At 39.0% G+C, this 18129-nt stretch overlaps 13 non-coding genes across 13 annotated transcripts; all 13 read right to left on the bottom strand.

Moving 5' to 3' along the window:
- Positions 1-166: 166 nt before the first annotated feature.
- On the bottom strand, positions 167-357 carry LOC134849410 (U2 spliceosomal RNA). The gene has a single exon (XR_010163429.1). It is a non-coding gene; the product is annotated as a U2 spliceosomal RNA (small nuclear RNA).
- A 1248-nt stretch (positions 358-1605) lies between these two features.
- LOC134849685 (U2 spliceosomal RNA) lies at positions 1606-1796 on the bottom strand. The gene has a single exon (XR_010163697.1). It is a non-coding gene; the product is annotated as a U2 spliceosomal RNA (small nuclear RNA).
- A 1249-nt stretch (positions 1797-3045) lies between these two features.
- On the bottom strand, positions 3046-3236 carry LOC134849538 (U2 spliceosomal RNA). Its single transcript, XR_010163555.1, has one exon. It is a non-coding gene; the product is annotated as a U2 spliceosomal RNA (small nuclear RNA).
- A 1252-nt stretch (positions 3237-4488) lies between these two features.
- LOC134849591 (U2 spliceosomal RNA) lies at positions 4489-4679 on the bottom strand. The gene has a single exon (XR_010163607.1). It is a non-coding gene; the product is annotated as a U2 spliceosomal RNA (small nuclear RNA).
- Positions 4680-5929: 1250 nt separating this feature from the next.
- Positions 5930-6120, bottom strand: LOC134849308 (U2 spliceosomal RNA). The gene has a single exon (XR_010163333.1). It is a non-coding gene; the product is annotated as a U2 spliceosomal RNA (small nuclear RNA).
- A 1250-nt stretch (positions 6121-7370) lies between these two features.
- LOC134849307 (U2 spliceosomal RNA) lies at positions 7371-7561 on the bottom strand. Its single transcript, XR_010163332.1, has one exon. It is a non-coding gene; the product is annotated as a U2 spliceosomal RNA (small nuclear RNA).
- Positions 7562-8810: 1249 nt separating this feature from the next.
- Positions 8811-9001, bottom strand: LOC134849601 (U2 spliceosomal RNA). The gene has a single exon (XR_010163616.1). It is a non-coding gene; the product is annotated as a U2 spliceosomal RNA (small nuclear RNA).
- A 1249-nt stretch (positions 9002-10250) lies between these two features.
- Positions 10251-10441, bottom strand: LOC134849500 (U2 spliceosomal RNA). The gene has a single exon (XR_010163517.1). It is a non-coding gene; the product is annotated as a U2 spliceosomal RNA (small nuclear RNA).
- Positions 10442-11690: 1249 nt separating this feature from the next.
- On the bottom strand, positions 11691-11881 carry LOC134849754 (U2 spliceosomal RNA). The gene has a single exon (XR_010163761.1). It is a non-coding gene; the product is annotated as a U2 spliceosomal RNA (small nuclear RNA).
- Positions 11882-13130: 1249 nt separating this feature from the next.
- Positions 13131-13321, bottom strand: LOC134849753 (U2 spliceosomal RNA). Its single transcript, XR_010163760.1, has one exon. It is a non-coding gene; the product is annotated as a U2 spliceosomal RNA (small nuclear RNA).
- A 1249-nt stretch (positions 13322-14570) lies between these two features.
- LOC134849306 (U2 spliceosomal RNA) lies at positions 14571-14761 on the bottom strand. The gene has a single exon (XR_010163331.1). It is a non-coding gene; the product is annotated as a U2 spliceosomal RNA (small nuclear RNA).
- A 1249-nt stretch (positions 14762-16010) lies between these two features.
- On the bottom strand, positions 16011-16201 carry LOC134849441 (U2 spliceosomal RNA). The gene has a single exon (XR_010163459.1). It is a non-coding gene; the product is annotated as a U2 spliceosomal RNA (small nuclear RNA).
- A 1249-nt stretch (positions 16202-17450) lies between these two features.
- Positions 17451-17641, bottom strand: LOC134849543 (U2 spliceosomal RNA). Its single transcript, XR_010163559.1, has one exon. It is a non-coding gene; the product is annotated as a U2 spliceosomal RNA (small nuclear RNA).
- Positions 17642-18129: the final 488 nt, after the last annotated feature.

Here is an 18129-nt window from a genome sequence, read left to right as displayed (position 1 = left end):
TCTCAGTCCCCCAAGATTTGACGATGGTCTTACGATAGAAATAGCAAAATTTGGAAGTGTTAAGTTTTTTGGGCAAGTTATGGCCGTTCGCGCAATTCACCAGTCTCAATTAGACTCTTCATACTGACATCTTCACTCTATTAAGGTAATTTGCAGGTTCAGAATTTTCAGGTGGACTGCTCCCGATGGTAGTGTAAGACCGGGACAATCCGTGAGTCAACTGAAGCAAGCTTCGGTGTTAACTCGGGAAGTAAAAATCTGTTTAATATTGGTGCCAGGCTATGCCCAGCATGCCAGATATTAAGCTGACAAGAACAGATACTACACATGATCTTAGCCAAAAGGCCGAGAAGCGATAACTAAACCTTTTCCTAATTTTGGTACATGCCTTGAACACAACAATGAAAAAACAGCTCGCATCATAAAAATTTATATTTATCCGACTGGGTTGAGAGCTGGGTTGCTCCCGGACCAACTTATGAAAGGTCAAGGGGGAAAGTTGAAAAGAGGTAGCCATAACGACACTTCGCCCTAACAAAACTCCCCTGCTGGCTAGTAAATCTATCGTAAGAGTACAGTAGACTACATTATAACCATCTGCGTTTGTGCCGTTACATACGACATGGGCTTAACGATGTGGACAAAGACAGAATCTGCGGTTCTGCCTTGGGCATTTGAGTAATTCCGCTTCCATTTATATCCTGACTAGCATATAACTATGTACATTACTTTTAAAACACTCGCCCTCGCGCGAGAGTAGAAATATGCTCTTATACCATGTAAAATTTTGCACGCTCACGTTATAATTTATGCAATTCAAACAAAATTTGAAAAATTGACAATTTTCGAATTTTTTTGGCCCAATGAGTTTTATGGCCAAATCGGCTGGTCAAAACCTACGGAGCGTGTACAAGGTGTCTTAGATGACCATTTATGGCATGATAGCCGCTCACTCAACGTTAGTGGCATATGGTCGAATACCAGCCAGGATACTGATAGATGGTTTTAGCCTAATTGTTGTGACAAACTTATTAAATAGGTAAGTTTTCAAATCTATTTGATAAGTTTCTTTGAATGCACTCTGCGACAGCAGACAGCACCCCATTTTATAAAAAATGCAAGAAAAAAATTGCACTAACTTAAAAGTCAGCTTTTAGGTCGATTTTCTTCCAAAATGGCCGAATTTCAGCTCCCCCCAAAATTTCAACTGATGATTTCTCCACGAACACTGAAGCTAAAGAAGTCGTTTTGGGCTCGTTGGAATAGTTCTGAGTCCAAAATTGTGATACGATATTGAAAAAATAAAATTTAGACAGAAAAGAACAAAAATTTTGAAATTTTCGTTTTTTGCACCACGCTCGATTAGGCTTAACTTTTTGGCATCACCGAGCTTTCAAGAACTCATAACTTTGAACTGGTTCGACAAAATTGGTTCGTTTTCTCAGTCCCCCAAGATTTGACGATGGTCTTACGATAGAAATAGCAAAATTTGGAAGTTTTAAGTTTTTTGGGCAAGTTATGGCCGTTCGCGCAATTCACCAGTCTCAATTAGACTCTTCATACTGACATCTTCACTCTATTAAGGTAATTTGCAGGTTCAGAATTTTCAGGTGGACTGCTCCCGATGGTAGTGTAAGACCGGGACAATCCGTGAGTCAACTGAAACAAGCTTCGGTGTTAACTCGGGAAGTAAAAATCAGTTTAATATGGGTGCCAGGCTATGCCCAGCATGCCAGATATTAAGCTGACAAGAACAGATACTACACATGATCTTAACCAAAAGGCCGAGAATCGATAACTAAACCTTTTCCTAATTTTGGTACATGCCTTGAACACAACAATGAAAAAACAGCTCGCATCATAAAAAATTATATTTATCCGACTGGGTTGAGAGCTGGGTTGCTCCCGGACCAACTTATGAAAGGTCAAGGGGGAAAGTTGAAAAGAGGTAGCCATAACGACACTTCGCCCTAACAAAACTCCCCTGCTGGCTAGTAAATCTATCGTAAGAGTACAGTAGACTACATTATAACCATCTGCGTTTGTGCCGTTACATACGACATGGGCTTAACGATGTGGACAAAGACAGAATCTGCGGTTCTGCCTTAGGCATTTGAGTAATTCCGCTTCCATTTATATCCTGACTAGCATATAACTATGTACATTACTTTTAAAACACTCGCTCTCGCGCGAGAGTAGAAATATGCTCTTATACCATGTAAAATTTTGCACGCTCACGTTATAATTTATGCAATTCAAACAAAATTTGAAAAATTGACAATTTTCAGAATTTTTTTGGCCCAATGAGTTTTATGGCCAAATCGGCTGGTCAAAACCTACGGAGCGTGTACAAGGTGTCTTAGATGACGATTTATGGCATGATAGCCGCTCACTCAACGTTAGTGGCATATGGTCGAACACCAGCCAGGATACTGATAGATGCTTTTAGCCTAATTGTTGTGATAAACTTATTAAATAGGTAAGTTTTCAAATCTATTTGATAAGTTTCTTTGAATGCACTATGCGACAGCAGAGAGCTCCCCATTTTATGAAAAATGCAAGAAAAAAATTGCACTAACTTAAAAGTTAGCTTTTAGGTCGATTTTCTTCCAAAATGGCCGAATTTCAGCTCCCCCGAAAATTTCAACTGATGATTACTCCACGAACACTGAAGCTAAAGAAGTCGTTTTGAGCTCGTTGGAATTGTTCTGAGTCCAAAATTGTGATACGATATTGAAAAAATAAAATTTAGACAGAAAATAACAAAAATTTTGAAATTTTCGTTTTTTGCACCACGCTCGATTAGGCTTAACTTTTTGGCATCACCGAGCTTTCAAGAACTCATAACTTTGAACTGGTTCGACAAAATTGATTCATTTTCTCAGTCCCCCAAGATTTGACGATGGTCTTACGATAGAAATAGCAAAATTTGGAAGTCTTAAGTTTTTTGGGCAAGTTATGGCCGTTCGCGCAATTCACCAGTCTCAATTAGACTCTTCATACTGACATCTTCACTCTATTAAGGTAATTTGCAGGTTCAGAATTTTCAGGTGGACTGCTCCCGATGGTAGTGTAAGACCGGGACAATCCGTGAGTCAACTGAAGCAAGCTTCGGTGTTAACTCGGGAAGTAAAAATCAGTTTAATATTGGTGCCAGGCTATGCCCAGCATGCCAGATATTAAGCTGACATGAACAGATACTACACATGATCTTAGCCAAAAGGCCGAGAAGCGATAGCTAAACCTTTTCCTAATTTTGGTACATGCCTTGAACACAACAATGAAAAAACAGCTCGCATCATAAAAATTTATATTTATCCGACTGGTTTGAGAGCTATGTTGCTCCCGGACCAACTTATGAAAGGTCAAGGGGGAAAGTTGAAAAGAGGTAGCCATAATGACACTTCGCCCTAACAAAACTCCCCTGCTGGCTAGTAAATCTATCGTAAGATTACAGTAGACTACGTTATAACCATCTGCGTTTGTGCCGTTACATACGACATGGGCTTAACGATGTAGACAAAGACAGAATCTGCGGTTCTGCCTTAGGCATTTGAGTAATTCCGCTTCCATTTATATCCTGACTAGCATATAACTATGTACATTACTTTTAAAACACTCGCCCTCGCGCGAGAGTAGAAATATGCTCTTATACCATGTAAAATTTTGCACGCTCACGTTATAATTTATGCAATTCAAACAAAATTTGAAAAATTGACAATTTTCAGAATTTTTTTGGCCCAATGAGTTTTATGGCCAAATCGGCTGGTCAAAACCTACGGAGCGTGTACAGGGTGTCTTAGATGACCATCGATGGCATGATAGCTGCTCACTCAACGTTAGTGGCATATGGTCGAATACCAGCCAGGATACTGATAGATGCTTTTAGCCTAATTGTTGTGATAAACTTATTAAATAGGTAAGTTTTCAAATCTATTTGATGAGTTTAGTTTTAATGCACTCTGCGACAGCAGAGAGCACCCCAGTTTATGAAAAATGCAAGAAAAAAATTGCACTAACTTAATAAAGTTAGCTTTTAGGTCGATTTTCTTCCAAAATGGCCGAATTTCAGCTCCCCCCAAAATTTCAACTGATGATTACTCCACGAACACTGAAGCTGAAGAAGTCGTTTTGAGCTCGTTGGAATTGTTCTGAGTCCAAAATTGTGATACGATGTTGAAAAAATAAAATTTAGACAGAAAATAACAAAAATTTTGAAATTTTCGTTTTTTGCACCACGCTCGATTAGGCTTAACTTTTTGGCATCACCGAGCTTTCAAGAACTCATAACTTTGAACTGGTTCGACGAAATTGATTCATTTTCTCAGTCCCCCAAGATTTGACGATGGTCTTACGATAGAAATAGCAAAATTTGGAAGTCTTAAGTTTTTTGGGCAAGTTATGGCCGTTCGCGCAATTCACCAGTCTCAATTAGACTCTTCATACTGACATCTTCACTCTATTAAGGTAATTTGCAGGTTCAGAATTTTCAGGTGGACTGCTCCCGATGGTAGTGTAAGTCCGGGACAATCCGTGAGTCAACTGAAGCAAGCTTCGGTGTTAACTCGGGAAGTAAAAATCAGTTTAATATTGGTGCCAGGCTATGCCAAGCATGCCAGATATTAAGCTGACAAGAACAGATTCTACACATGATCTTAGCCAAAAGGCCGAGAAGCGATAGCTAAACCTTTTCCTAATTTTGGTACATGCCTTGAACACAACAATGAAAAAACAGCTCGCATCATAAAAATTTATATTTATCCGACTGGGTTGAGAGCTATGTTGCTCCCGGACCAACTTATGAAAGGTCAAGGGGGAAAGTTGAAAAGAGGTAGCCATAATGACACTTCGCCCTAACAAAACTCCCCTGCTGGCTAGTAAATCTATCGTAAGATTACAGTAGACTACGTTATAACCATCTGCGTTTGTGCCGTTACATACGACATGGGCTTAACGATGTAGACAAAGACAGAATCTGCGGTTCTGCCTTAGGCATTTGAGTAATTCCGCTTCCATTTATATCCTGACTAGCATATAACTATGTACATTACTTTTAAAACACTCGCCCTCGCGCGAGAGTAGAAATATGCTCTTATACCATGTAATATTTTGCACGCTCACGTTATAATTTATGCAATTCAAACAAAATTTGAAAAATTGACAATTTTCAGAATTTTTTTGGCCCAATGAGTTTTATGGCCAAATCGGCTGGTCAAAACCTACGGAGCGTGTACAGGGTGTCTTAGATGACCATCGATGGCATGATAGCTGCTCACTCAACGTTAGTGGCATATGGTCGAATACCAGCCAGGATACTGATAGATGCTTTTAGCCTAATTGATGTGATAAATTTATTAAATAGGTAAGTTTTTAAATCTATTTGATGAGTTTTGTTTTAATGCACTCTGCGATAGCAGAGAGCACCCCATTTTATGAAAAATGCAAGAAAAAAATTGCACTAACTTAAAAGTTAGCTTTTAGGTCGATTTTCTTCCAAAATGGCCGAATTTCAGCTCCCCCCAAAATTTCAACTGATGATTACTCCACGAACACTGAAGCTAAAGAAGTCGTTTTGAGCTCGTTGGAATTGTTCTGAGTCCAAAATTGTGATACGATATTGAAAAAATAAAATTTAGACAGAAAATAACAAAAATTTTGGAATTTTCGTTTTTTGCACCACGCTCGATTAGGCTTAACTTTTTGGCATCACCGAGCTTTCAAGAACTCATAACTTTGAACTGGTTCGACGAAATTGATTCATTTTCTCAGTCCCCCAAGATTTGACGATGGTCTTACGATAGAAATAGCAAAATTTGGAAGTCTTAAGTTTTTGGGGCAAGTTATGGCCGTTCGCGCAATTGACCAGTCTCAATTAGACTCTTCATACTGACATCTTCACTCTATTAAGGTAATTTGCAGGTTCAGAATTTTCAGGTGGACTGCTCCCGATGGTAGTGTAAGACCGGGACAATCCGTGAGTCAACTGAAGCAAGCTTCGGTGTTAACTCGGGAAGTAAAAATCAGTTTAATATTGGTGCCAGGCTATGCCCAGCATGCCAGATATTAAGCTGACAAGAACAGATACTACACATGATCTTAGCCAAAAGGCCGAGAAGCGATAGCTAAACCTTTTCCTAATTTTGGTACATGCCTTGAACACAACAATGAAAAAACAGCTCGCATCATAAAAATTTATATTTATCCGACTGGGTTGAGAGCTATGTTGCTCCCGGACCAACTTATGAAAGGTCAAGGGGGAAAGTTGAAAAGAGGTAGCCATAATGACCTTTCGCCCTAACAAAACTCCCCTGCTGGCTAGTAAATCTATCGTAAGAGTACAGTAGACTACGTTATAACCATCTGCGTTTGTGCCGTTACATACGACATGGGCTTAACGATGTAGACAAAGACAGAATCTGCGGTTCTGCCTTAGGCATTTGAGTAATTCCGCTTCCATTTATATCCTGACTAGCATATAACTATGTACATTACTTTTAAAACACTCGCCCTCGCGCGAGAGTAGAAATATGCTCTTATACCATGTAAAATTTTGCACGCTCACGTTATAATTTATGCAATTCAAACAAAATTTGAAAAATTGACAATTTTCAGAATTTTTTTGGCCCAATGAGTTTTATGGCCAAATCGGCTGGTCAAAACCTACGGAGCGTGTACAGGGTGTCTTAGATGACCATCGATGGCATGATAGCTGCTCACTCAACGTTAGTGGCATATGGTCGAATACCAGCCAGGATACTGATAGATGCTTTTAGCCTAATTGTTGTGATAAACTTATTAAATAGGTAAGTTTTTAAATCTATTTGATGAGTTTAGTTTTAATGCACTCTGCGACAGCAGAGAGCACCCCATTTTATGAAAAATGCAAGAAAAAAATTGCACTAACTTAAAAGTTAGCTTTTAGGTCGATTTTCTTCCAAAATGGCCGAATTTCAGCTCCCCCCAAAATTTCAACTGATGATTTCTCCACGAACACTGAAGCTAAAGAAGTCGTTTTGGGCTCGTTGGAATAGTTCTGAGTCCAAAATTGTGATACGATATTGAAAAAATAAAATTTAGACAGAAAAGAACAAAAATTTTGAAATTTTCGTTTTTTGCACCACGCTCGATTAGGCTTAACTTTTTGGCATCACCGAGCTTTCAAGAACTCATAACTTTGAACTGGTTCGACAAAATTGGTTCATTTTCTCAGTCCCCCAAGATTTGACGATGGTCTTACGATAGAAATAGCAAAATTTGGAAGTCTTAAGTTTTTTGGGCAAGTTATGGCCGTTCGCGCAATTCACCAGTCTCAATTAGACTCTTCATACTGACATCTTCACTCTATTAAGGTAATTTGCAGGTTCAGAATTTTCAGGTGGACTGCTCCCGATGGTAGTGTAAGACCGGGACAATCCGTGAGTCAACTGAAGCAAGCTTCGGTGTTAACTCGGGAAGTAAAAATCAGTTTAATATTGGTGCCAGGCTATGCCCAGCATGCCAGATATTAAGCTGACAAGAACAGATACTACACATGATCTTAGCCAAAAGGCCGAGAAGCGATAGCTAAACCTTTTCCTAATTTTGGTACATGCCTTGAACACAACAATGAAAAAACAGCTCGCATCATAAAAATTTATATTTATCCGACTGGGTTGAGAGCTATGTTGCTCCCGGACCAACTTATGAAAGGTCAAGGGGGAAAGTTGAAAAGAGGTAGCCATAATGACACTTCGCCCTAACAAAACTCCCCTGCTGGCTAGTAAATCTATCGTAAGAGTACAGTAGACTACGTTATAACCATCTGCGTTTGTGCCGTTACATACGACATGGGCTTAACGATGTAGACAAAGACAGAATCTGCGGTTCTGCCTTAGGCATTTGAGTAATTCCGCTTCCATTTATATCCTGACTAGCATATAACTATATACATTACTTTTAAAACACTCGCCCTCGCGCGAGAGTAGAAATATGCTCTTATACCATGTAAAATTTTGCACGCTCACGTTATAATTTATGCAATTCAAACAAAATTTGAAAAATTGACAATTTTCAGAATTTTTTTGGCCCAATGAGTTTTATGGCCAAATCGGCTGGTCAAAACCTACGGAGCGTGTACAGGGTGTCTTAGATGACCATCGATGGCATGATAGCTGCTCACTCAACGTTAGTGGTATATGGTCGAATACCAGCCAGGATACTGATAGATGCTTTTAGCCTAATTGTTGTGATAAACTTATTAAATAGGTAAGTTTTCAAATCTATCTGATAAGTTTCTTTGAATGCACTCTGCGACAGCAGAGAGCACCCCATTTTATGAAAAATGCAAGAAAAAAATTGCACTAACTTAAAAGTTAGCTTTTAGGTCGATTTTCTTCCAAAATGGCCGAATTTCAGGTCCCCCCAAAATTTCAACTGATGATTACTCCACGAACACTGAAGCTAAAGAAGTCGTTTTGAGCTCGTTGGAATTGTTCTGAGTCCAAAATTGTGATACGATATTGAAAAAATAAAATTTAGACAGAAAATAACAAAAATTTTGAAATATTCGTTTTTTGCGCCACGCTCGATTAGGCTTAACTTTTTGGCATCACCGAGCTTTCAAGAACTCATAACTTTGAACTGGTTCGACGAAATTGATTCATTTTCTCAGTCCCCCAAGATTTGACGATGGTCTTACGATAGAAATAGCAAAATTTGGAAGTCTTAAGTTTTTTGGGCAAGTTATGGCCGTTCGCGCAATTCACCAGTCTCAATTAGACTCTTCATACTGACATCTTCACTCTATTAAGGTAATTTGCAGTTTCAGAATTTTCAGGTGGACTGCTCCCGATGGTAGTGTAAGACCGGGACAATCCGTGAGTCAACTGAAGCAAGCTTCGGTGTTAACTCGGGAAGTAAAAATCAGTTTAATATTGGTGCCAGGCTATGCCCAGCATGCCAGATATTAAGCTGACAAGAACAGATACTACACATGATTTTAGCCAAAAGGCCGAGAAGCGATAGCTAAACCTTTTCCTAATTTTGGTACATGCCTTGAACACAACAATGAAAAAACAGCTCGCATCATAAAAATTTATATTTATCCGACTGGGTTGAGAGCTATGTTGCTCCCGGACCAACTTATGAAAAGTCAAGGGGGAAAGTTGAAAAGAGGTAGCCATAATGACACTTCGCCCTAACAAAACTCCCCTGCTGGCTAGTAAATCTATCGTAAGAGTACAGTAGACTACGTTATAACCACCTGCGTTTGTGCCGTTACATACGACATGGGCTTAACGATGTAGACAAAGACAGAATCTGCGGTTCTGCCTTAGGCATTTGAGTAATTCCGCTTCCATTTATATCCTGACTAGCATATAACTATGTACATTACTTTTAAAACACTCGCCCTCGCGCGAGAGTAGAAATATGCTCTTATACCATGTAAAATTTTGCACGCTCACGTTATAATTTATGCAATTCAAACAAAATTTGAAAAATTTACAATTTTCAGAATTTTTTTGGCCCAATGAGTTTTATGGCCAAATCGGCAGGTCAAAACCTACGGAGCGTGTACAGGGTGTCTTAGATGACCATCTATGGCATGATAGCCGCTCACTCAACGTTAGTGGCATATGGTCGAATACCAGCCAGGATACTGATAGATGCTTTTAGCCTAATTGTTGTGATAAACTTATTAAATAGGTATGTTTTCAAATCTATTTGATAAGTTTCTTTGAATGCACTCTGCGACAGCAGAGAGCACCCCATTTTATGAAAAATGCAAGAAAAAAATTGCACTAACTTAAAAGTTAGCTTTTAGGTCGATTTTCTTCCAAAATGGCCGAATTTCAGCTCCCCCCAAAATTTCAACTGATGATTACTCCACGAACACTGAAGCTAAAGAAGTCGTTTTGAGCTCGTTGGAATTGTTCTGAGTCCAAAATTGTGATACGATATTGAAAAAATAAAATTTAGACAGAAAATAACAAAAATTTTGAAATTTTCGTTTTTTGCACCACGCTCGATTAGGCTTAACTTTTTGGCATCACCGAGCTTTCAAGAACTCATAACTTTGAACTGGTTCGACGAAATTGATTCATTTTCTCAGTCCCCCAAGATTTGACGATGGTCTTACGAAAGAAATAGCAAAATTTGGAAGTCTTAAGTTTTTTGGGCAAGTTATGGCCGTTCGCGCAATTCACCAGTCTCAATTAGACTCTTCATACTGACATCTTCCCTCTATTAAGGTAATTTGCAGTTTCAGAATTTTCAGGTGGACTGCTCCCGATGGTAGTGTAAGACCCGGACAATCCGTGAGTCAACTGAAGCAAGCTTCGGTGTTAACTCGGGAAGTAAAAATCAGTTTAATATTGGTGCCAGGCTATGCCCAGCATGCCAGATATTAAGCTGACAAGAACAGATACTACACATGATCTTAGCCAAAAGGCCGAGAAGCGATAGCTAAACCTTTTCCTAATTTTGGTACATGCCTTGAACACAACAATGAAAAAACAGCTCGCATCATAAAAATTTATATTTATCCGACTGGGTTGAGAGCTATGTTGCTCCCGGACCAACTTATGAAAGGTCAAGGGGGAAAGTTGAAAAGAGGTAGCCATAATGACACTTCGCCCTAACAAAACTCCCCTGCTGGCTAGTAAATCTATCGTAAGAGTACAGTAGACTACGTTATAACCATCTGCGTTTGTGCCGTTACATACGACATGGGCTTAACGATGTAGACAAAGACAGAATCTGCGGTTCTGCCTTAGACATTTGAGTAATTCCGCTTCCATTTATATCCTGACTAGCATATAACTATGTACATTACTTTTAAAACACTCGCCCTCGCGCGAGAGTAGAAATATGCTCTTATACCATGTAAAATTTTGCACGCTCAAGTTATAATTTATGCAATTCAAACAAAATTTGAAAAATTGACAATTTTCAGAATTTTTTTGGCCCAATGAGTTTTATGGCCAAATCGGCTGGTCAAAACCTACGGAGCGTGTACAGGGTGTCTTAGATGACCATCTATGGCATGATAGCCGCTCACTCAACGTTAGTGGCATATGGTCGAATACCAGCCAGGATACTGATAGATGCTTTTAGCCTAATTGTTGTGATAAACTTATTAAATAGGTAAGTTTTCAAATCTATTTGATAAGTTTCTTTGAATGCACTCTGCGACAGCAGAGAGCACCCCATTTTATGAAAAATGCAAGAAAAAAATTGCACTAACTTAAAAGTTAGCTTTTAGGTCGATTTTCTTCCAAAATGGCCGAATTTCAGCTCCCCCCAAAATTTCAACTGATGATTACTCCACGAACACTGAAGCTAAAGAAGTCGTTTTGGGCTCGTTGGAATTGTTCTGAGTCCAAAATTGTGATACGATATTGAAAAAATAAAATTTAGACAGAAAATAACAAAAATTTTGAAATTTTCGTTTTTTGCACCACGCTCGATTAGGCTTAACTTTTTGGCATCACCGAGCTTTCAAGAACTCATAACTTTGAACTGGTTCGACGAAATTGATTCATTTTCTCAGTCCCCCAAGATTTGACGATGGTCTTACGATAGAAATAGCAAAATTTGGAAGTCTTAAGTTTTTTGGGCAAGTTATGGCCGTTCGCGCAATTCACCAGTCTCAATTAGACTCTTCATACTGACATCTTCACTCTATTAAGGTAATTTGCAGTTTCAGAATTTTCAGGTGGACTGCTCCCGATGGTAGTGTAAGACCGGGACAATCCGTGAGTCAAATGAAGGAAGCTTCGGTGTTAAATCGGGAAGTAAAAATCAGTGTAATATTGGTACCAGGCTATGCCCAGCATGCCAGATATTAAGCTGACAAGAACAGATACTACACATGATCTTAGCCAAAAGGCCGAGAAGCGACAGCTAAACCTTTTCCTAATTTTGGTACATGCCTTGAACACAACAATGAAAAAACAGCTCGCATCATAAAAATTTATATTTATCCGACTGGGTTGAGAGCTATGTTGCTCCCGGACCAACTTATGAAAGGTCAAGGGGGAAAGTTGAAAAGAGGTAGCCATAATGACACTTCGCCCTAACAAAACTCCCCTGCTGGCTAGTAAATCTATCGTAAGAGTACAGTAGACTACGTTATAACCATCTGCGTTTGTGCCGTTACATACGACATGGGCTTAACGATGTAGACAAAGACAGAATCTGCGGTTCTGCCTTAGGCATTTGAGTAATTCCGCTTCCATTTATATCCTGACTAGCATATAACTATGTACATTACTTTTAAAACACTCGCCCTCGCGCGAGAGTAGAAATATGCTCTTATACCATGTAAAATTTTGCACGCTCACGTTATAATTTATGCAATTCAAACAAAATTTGAAGAATTGACAATTTTCAGAATTTTTTTGGCCCAATGAGTTTTATGGCCAAATCGGCTGGTCAAAACCTACGGAGCGTGTACAGGGTGTCTTAGATGACCATCTATGGCATGATAGCCGCTCACTCAACGTTAGTGGCATATGGTCGAATACCAGCCAGGATACTGATAGATGCTTTTAGCCTAATTGTTGTGATAAACTTATGAAATAGGTAAGTTTTCAAATCTATTTGATAAGTTTCTTTGAATGCACTCTGCGACAGCAGAGAGCACCCCATTTTATGAAAAATGCAAGAAAAAAATTGCACTAACTTAAAAGTTAGCTTTTAGGTCGATTTTCTTCCAAAATGGCCGAATTTCAGCTCCCCCCAAAATTTCAACTGATGATTACTCCACGAACACTGAAGCTAAAGAAGTCGTTTTGGGCTCGTTGGAATTGTTCTGAGTCCAAAATTGTGATACGATATTGAAAAAATAAAATTTAGACAGAAAATAACAAAAATTTTGAAATTTTCGTTTTTTGCACCACGCTCGATTAGGCTTAACTTTTTGGCATCACCGAGCTTTCAAGAACTCATAACTTTGAACTGGTTCGACGAAATTGATTCATTTTCTCAGTCCCCCAAGATTTGACAATGGTCTTACGATAGAAATAGCAAAATTTGGAAGTCTTAAGTTTTTTGGGCAAGTTATGGCCGTTCGCGCAATTCACCAGTCTCAATTAGACTCTTCATACTGACATCTTCACTCTATTAAGGTAATTTGCAGTTTCAGAATTTTCAGGTGGACTGCTCCCGATGGTAGTGTAAGACCGGGACAATCCGTGAGTCAAATGAAGGAAGCTTCGGTGTTAAATCGGGAAGTAAAAATCAGTGTAATATTGGTACCAGGCTATGCCCAGCATGCCAGATATTAAGCTGACAAGAACAGATACTACACATGATCTTAGCCAAAAGGCCGAGAAGCGACAGCTAAACCTTTTCCTAATTTTGGTACATGCCTTGAACACAACAATGAAAAAACAGCTCGCATCATAAAAATTTATATTTATCCGACTGGGTTGAGAGCTATGTTGCTCCCGGACCAACTTATGAAAGGTCAAGGGGGAAAGTTGAAAAGAGGTAGCCATAATGACACTTCGCCCTAACAAAACTCCCCTGCTGGCTAGTAAATCTATCGTAAGAGTACAGTAGACTACGTTATAACCATCTGCGTTTGTGCCGTTACATACGACATGGGCTTAACGATGTAGACAAAGACAGAATCTGCGGTTCTGCCTTAGGCATTTGAGTAATTCCGCTTCCATTTATATCCTGACTAGCATATAACTATGTACATTACTTTTAAAACACTCGCCCTCGCGCGAGAGTAGAAATATGCTCTTATACCATGTAAAATTTTGCACGCTCACGTTATAATTTATGCAATTCAAACAAAATTTGAAAAATTGACAATTTTCAGAATTTTTTTGGCCCAATGAGTTTTATGGCCAAATCGGCTGGTCAAAACCTACGGAGCGTGTACAGGGTGTCTTAGATGACCATCTATGGCATGATAGCCGCTCACTCAACGTTAGTGGCATATGGTCGAATACCAGCCAGGATACTGATAGATGCTTTTAGCCTAATTGTTGTGATAAACTTATTAAATAGGTAAGTTTTCAAATCTATTTGATAAGTTTCTTTGAATGCACTCTGCGACAGCAGAGAGCACCCCATTTTATGAAAAATGCAAGAAAAAAATTGCACTAACTTAAAAGTTAGCTTTTAGGTCGATTTTCTTCCAAAATGGCCGAATTTCAGCTCCCCCCAAAATTTCAACTGATGATTACTCCACGAACACTGAAGCTAAAGAAGTCGTTTTGGGCTCGTTGGAATTGTTCTGAGTCCAAAATTGTGATACGATATTGAAAAAATAAAATTTAGACAGAAAATAACAAAAATTTTGAAATTTTCGTTTTTTGCACCACGCTCGATTAGGCTTAACTTTTTGGCATCACCGAGCTTTCAAGAACTCATAACTTTGAACTGGTTCGACGAAATTGATTCATTTTCTCAGTCCCCCAAGATTTGACGATGGTCTTACGATAGAAATAGCAAAATTTGGAAGTCTTAAGTTTTTTGGGCAAGTTATGGCCGTTCGCGCAATTCACCAGTCTCAATTAGACTCTTCATACTGACATCTTCACTCTATTAAGGTAATTTGCAGTTTCAGAATTTTCAGGTGGACTGCTCCCGATGGTAGTGTAAGACCGGGACAATCCGTGAGTCAACTGAAGCAAGCTTCGGTGTTAACTCGGGAAGTAAAAATCAGTTTAATATTGGTGCCAGGCTATGCCCAGCATGCCAGATATTAAGCTGACAAGAACAGATACTACACATGATCTTAGCCAAAAGGCCGAGAAGCGATAGCTAAACCTTTTCCTAATTTTGGTACATGCCTTGAACACAACAATGAAAAAACAGCTCGCATCATAAAAATTTATATTTATCCGACTGGGTTGAGAGCTATGTTGCTCCCGGACCAACTTATGAAAGGTCAAGGGGGAAAGTTGAAAAGAGGTAGCCATAATGACAGTTCGCCCTAACAAAACTCCCCTGCTGGCTAGTAAATCTATCGTAAGAGTACAGTAGACTACGTTATAACCATCTGCGTTTGTGCCGTTACATACGACATGGGCTTAACGATGTAGACAAAGACAGAATCTGCGGTTCTGCCTTAGGCATTTGAGTAATTCCGCTTCCATTTATATCCTGACTAGCATATAATTATGTACATTACTTTTAAAACACTCGCCCTCGCGCGAGAGTAGAAATATGCTCTTATACCATGTAAAATTTTGCACGCTCACGTTATAATTTATGCAATTCAAACAAAATTTGAAAAATTGACAATTTTCAGAATTTTTTTGGCCCAATGAGTTTTATGGCCAAATCGGCTGGTCAAAACCTACGGAGCGTGTACAGGGTGTCTTAGATGACCATCTATGGCATGATAGCCGCTCACTCAACGTTAGTGGCATATGGTCGAATACCAGCCAGGATACTGATAGATGCTTTTAGCCTAATTGTTGTGATAAACTTATTAAATAGTTAAGTTTTCAAATCTATTTGATAAGTTTCTTTGAATGCACTCTGCGAAAGCAGAGAGCACCCCATTTTATGAAAAATGCAAGAAAAAAATTGCACTAACTCAAAAGTTAGCTTTTAGGTCGATTTTCTTCCAAAATGGCCGAATTTCAGCTCCCCCCAAAATTTCAACTGATGATTACTCCACGAACACTGAAGCTAAAGAAGTCGTTTTGAGCTCGTTGGAATTGTTCTGAGTCCAAAATTGTGATACGATATTGAAAAAATAAAATTTAGACAGAAAATAACAAAAATTTTGAAATTTTCGTTTTTTGCACCACGCTCGATTAGGCTTAACTTTTTGGCATCACCGAGCTTTCAAGAACTCATAACTTTGAACTGGTTCGACGAAATTGATTCATTTTCTCAGTCCCCCAAGATTTGACGATGGTCTTACGATAGAAATAGCAAAATTTGGAAGTCTTAAGTTTTTTGGGCAAGTTATGGCCGTTCGCGCAATTCACCAGTCTCAATTAGACTCTTCATACTGACATCTTCACTCTATTAAGGTAATTTGCAGTTTCAGAATTTTCAGGTGGACTGCTCCCGATGGTAGTGTAAGACCGGGACAATCCGTGAGTCAACTGAAGCAAGCTTCGGTGTTAACTCGGGAAGTAAAAATCAGTTTAATATTGGTGCCAGGCTATGCCCAGCATGCCAGAAATTAAGCTGACAAGAACAGATACTACACATGATCTTAGCCAAAAGGCCGAGAAGCGATAGCTAAACCTTTTCCTAATTTTGGTACATGCCTTGAACACAACAATGAAAAAACAGCTCGCATCATAAAAATTTATATTTATCCGACTGGGTTGAGAGCTATGTTGCTCCCGGACCAACTTATGAAAGGTCAAGGGGGAAAGTTGAAAAGAGGTAGCCATAATGACAGTTCGCCCTAACAAAACTCCCCTGCTGGCTAGTAAATCTATCGTAAGAGTACAGTAGACTACGTTATAACCATCTGCGTTTGTGCCGTTACATACGACATGGGCTTAACGATGTAGACAAAGACAGAATCTGCGGTTCTGCCTTAGGCATTTGAGTAATTCCGCTTCCATTTATATCCTGACTAGCATATAACTATGTACATTACTTTTAAAACACTCGCCCTCGCGCGAGAGTAGAAATATGCTCTTATACCATGTAAAATTTTGCACCCTCACGTTATAATTTATGCAATTCAAACAAAATTTGAAAAATTGACAATTTTCAGAATTTTTTTGGCCCAATGAGTTTTATGGCCAAATCGGCTGGTCAAAACCTACGGAGCGTGTACAGGGTGTCTTAGATGACCATCTATGGCATGATAGCCGCTCACTCAACGTTAGTGGCATATGGTCGAATACCAGCCAGGATACTGATAGATGCTTTTAGCCTAATTGTTGTGATAAACTTATTAAATAGTTAAGTTTTCAAATCTATTTGATAAGTTTCTTTGAATGCACTCTGCGACAGCAGAGAGCACCCCATTTTATGAAAAATGCAAGAAAAAAATTGCAGTAACTTAAAAGTTAGCTTTTAGGTCGATTTTCTTCCAAAATGGCCGAATTTCAGCTCCCCCCAAAATTTCAACTGATGATTACTCCACGAACACTGAAGCTAAAGAAGTCGTTTTGAGCTCGTTGGAATTGTTCTGAGTCCAAAATTGTGATACGATATTGAAAAAATAAAATTTAGACAGAAAATAACAAAAATTTTGAAATTTTCGTTTTTTGCACCACGCTCGATTAGGCTTAACTTTTTGGCATCACCGAGCTTTCAAGAACTCATAACTTTGAACTGGTTCGACGAAATTGATTCATTTTCTCAGTCCCCCAAGATTTGACGATGGTCTTACGATAGAAATAGCAAAATTTGGAAGTCTTAATTTTTTTGGGCAAGTTATGGCCGTTCGCGCAATTCACCAGTCTCAATTAGACTCTTCATACTGACATCTTCACTCTATTAAGGTAATTTGCAGGTTCAGAATTTTCAGGTGGACTGCTCCCGATGGTAGTGTAAGACCGGGACAATCCGTGAGTCAACTGAAGCAAGCTTCGGTGTTAACTCGGGAAGTAAAAATCAGTTTAATATTGGTGCCAGGCTATGCCCAGCATGCCAGATATTAAGCTGACAAGAACAGATACTACACATGATCTTAGCTAAAAGGCCGAGAAGCGATAGCTAAACCTTTTCCTAATTTTGGTACATGCCTTGAACACAACAATGAAAAAACAGCTCGCATCATAAAAATTTATATTTATCCGACTGGGTTGAGAGCTATGTTGCTCCCGGACCAACTTATGAAAGGTCAAGGGGGAAAGTTGAAAAGAGGTAGCCATAATGACACTTCGCCCTAACAAAACTCCCCTGCTGGCTAGTAAATCTATCGTAAGAGTACAGTAGACTACGTTATAACCATCTGCGTTTGTGCCGTTACATACGACATGGGCTTAACGATGTAGACAAAGACAGAATCTGCGGTTCTGCCTTAGGCATTTGAGTAATTCCGCTTCCATTTATATCCTGACTAGCATATAACTATGTACATTACTTTTAAAACACTCGCCCTCGCGCGAGAGTAGAAATATGCTCTTATACCATGTAAAATTTTGCACGCTCACGTTATAATTTATGCAATTCAAACAAAATTTGAAAAATTGACAATTT

The sequence above is a fragment of the Symsagittifera roscoffensis genome, chromosome 6, assembly GCF_963678635.1.
Source record: "Symsagittifera roscoffensis chromosome 6, txSymRosc1.1, whole genome shotgun sequence".
Classification (NCBI taxonomy): Eukaryota; Metazoa; Xenacoelomorpha; order Acoela; family Convolutidae; genus Symsagittifera; species Symsagittifera roscoffensis.
The sequence above is the reverse complement of the archived record's forward strand: the minus strand, read 5'-3'. Positions and strand labels throughout refer to the sequence as shown.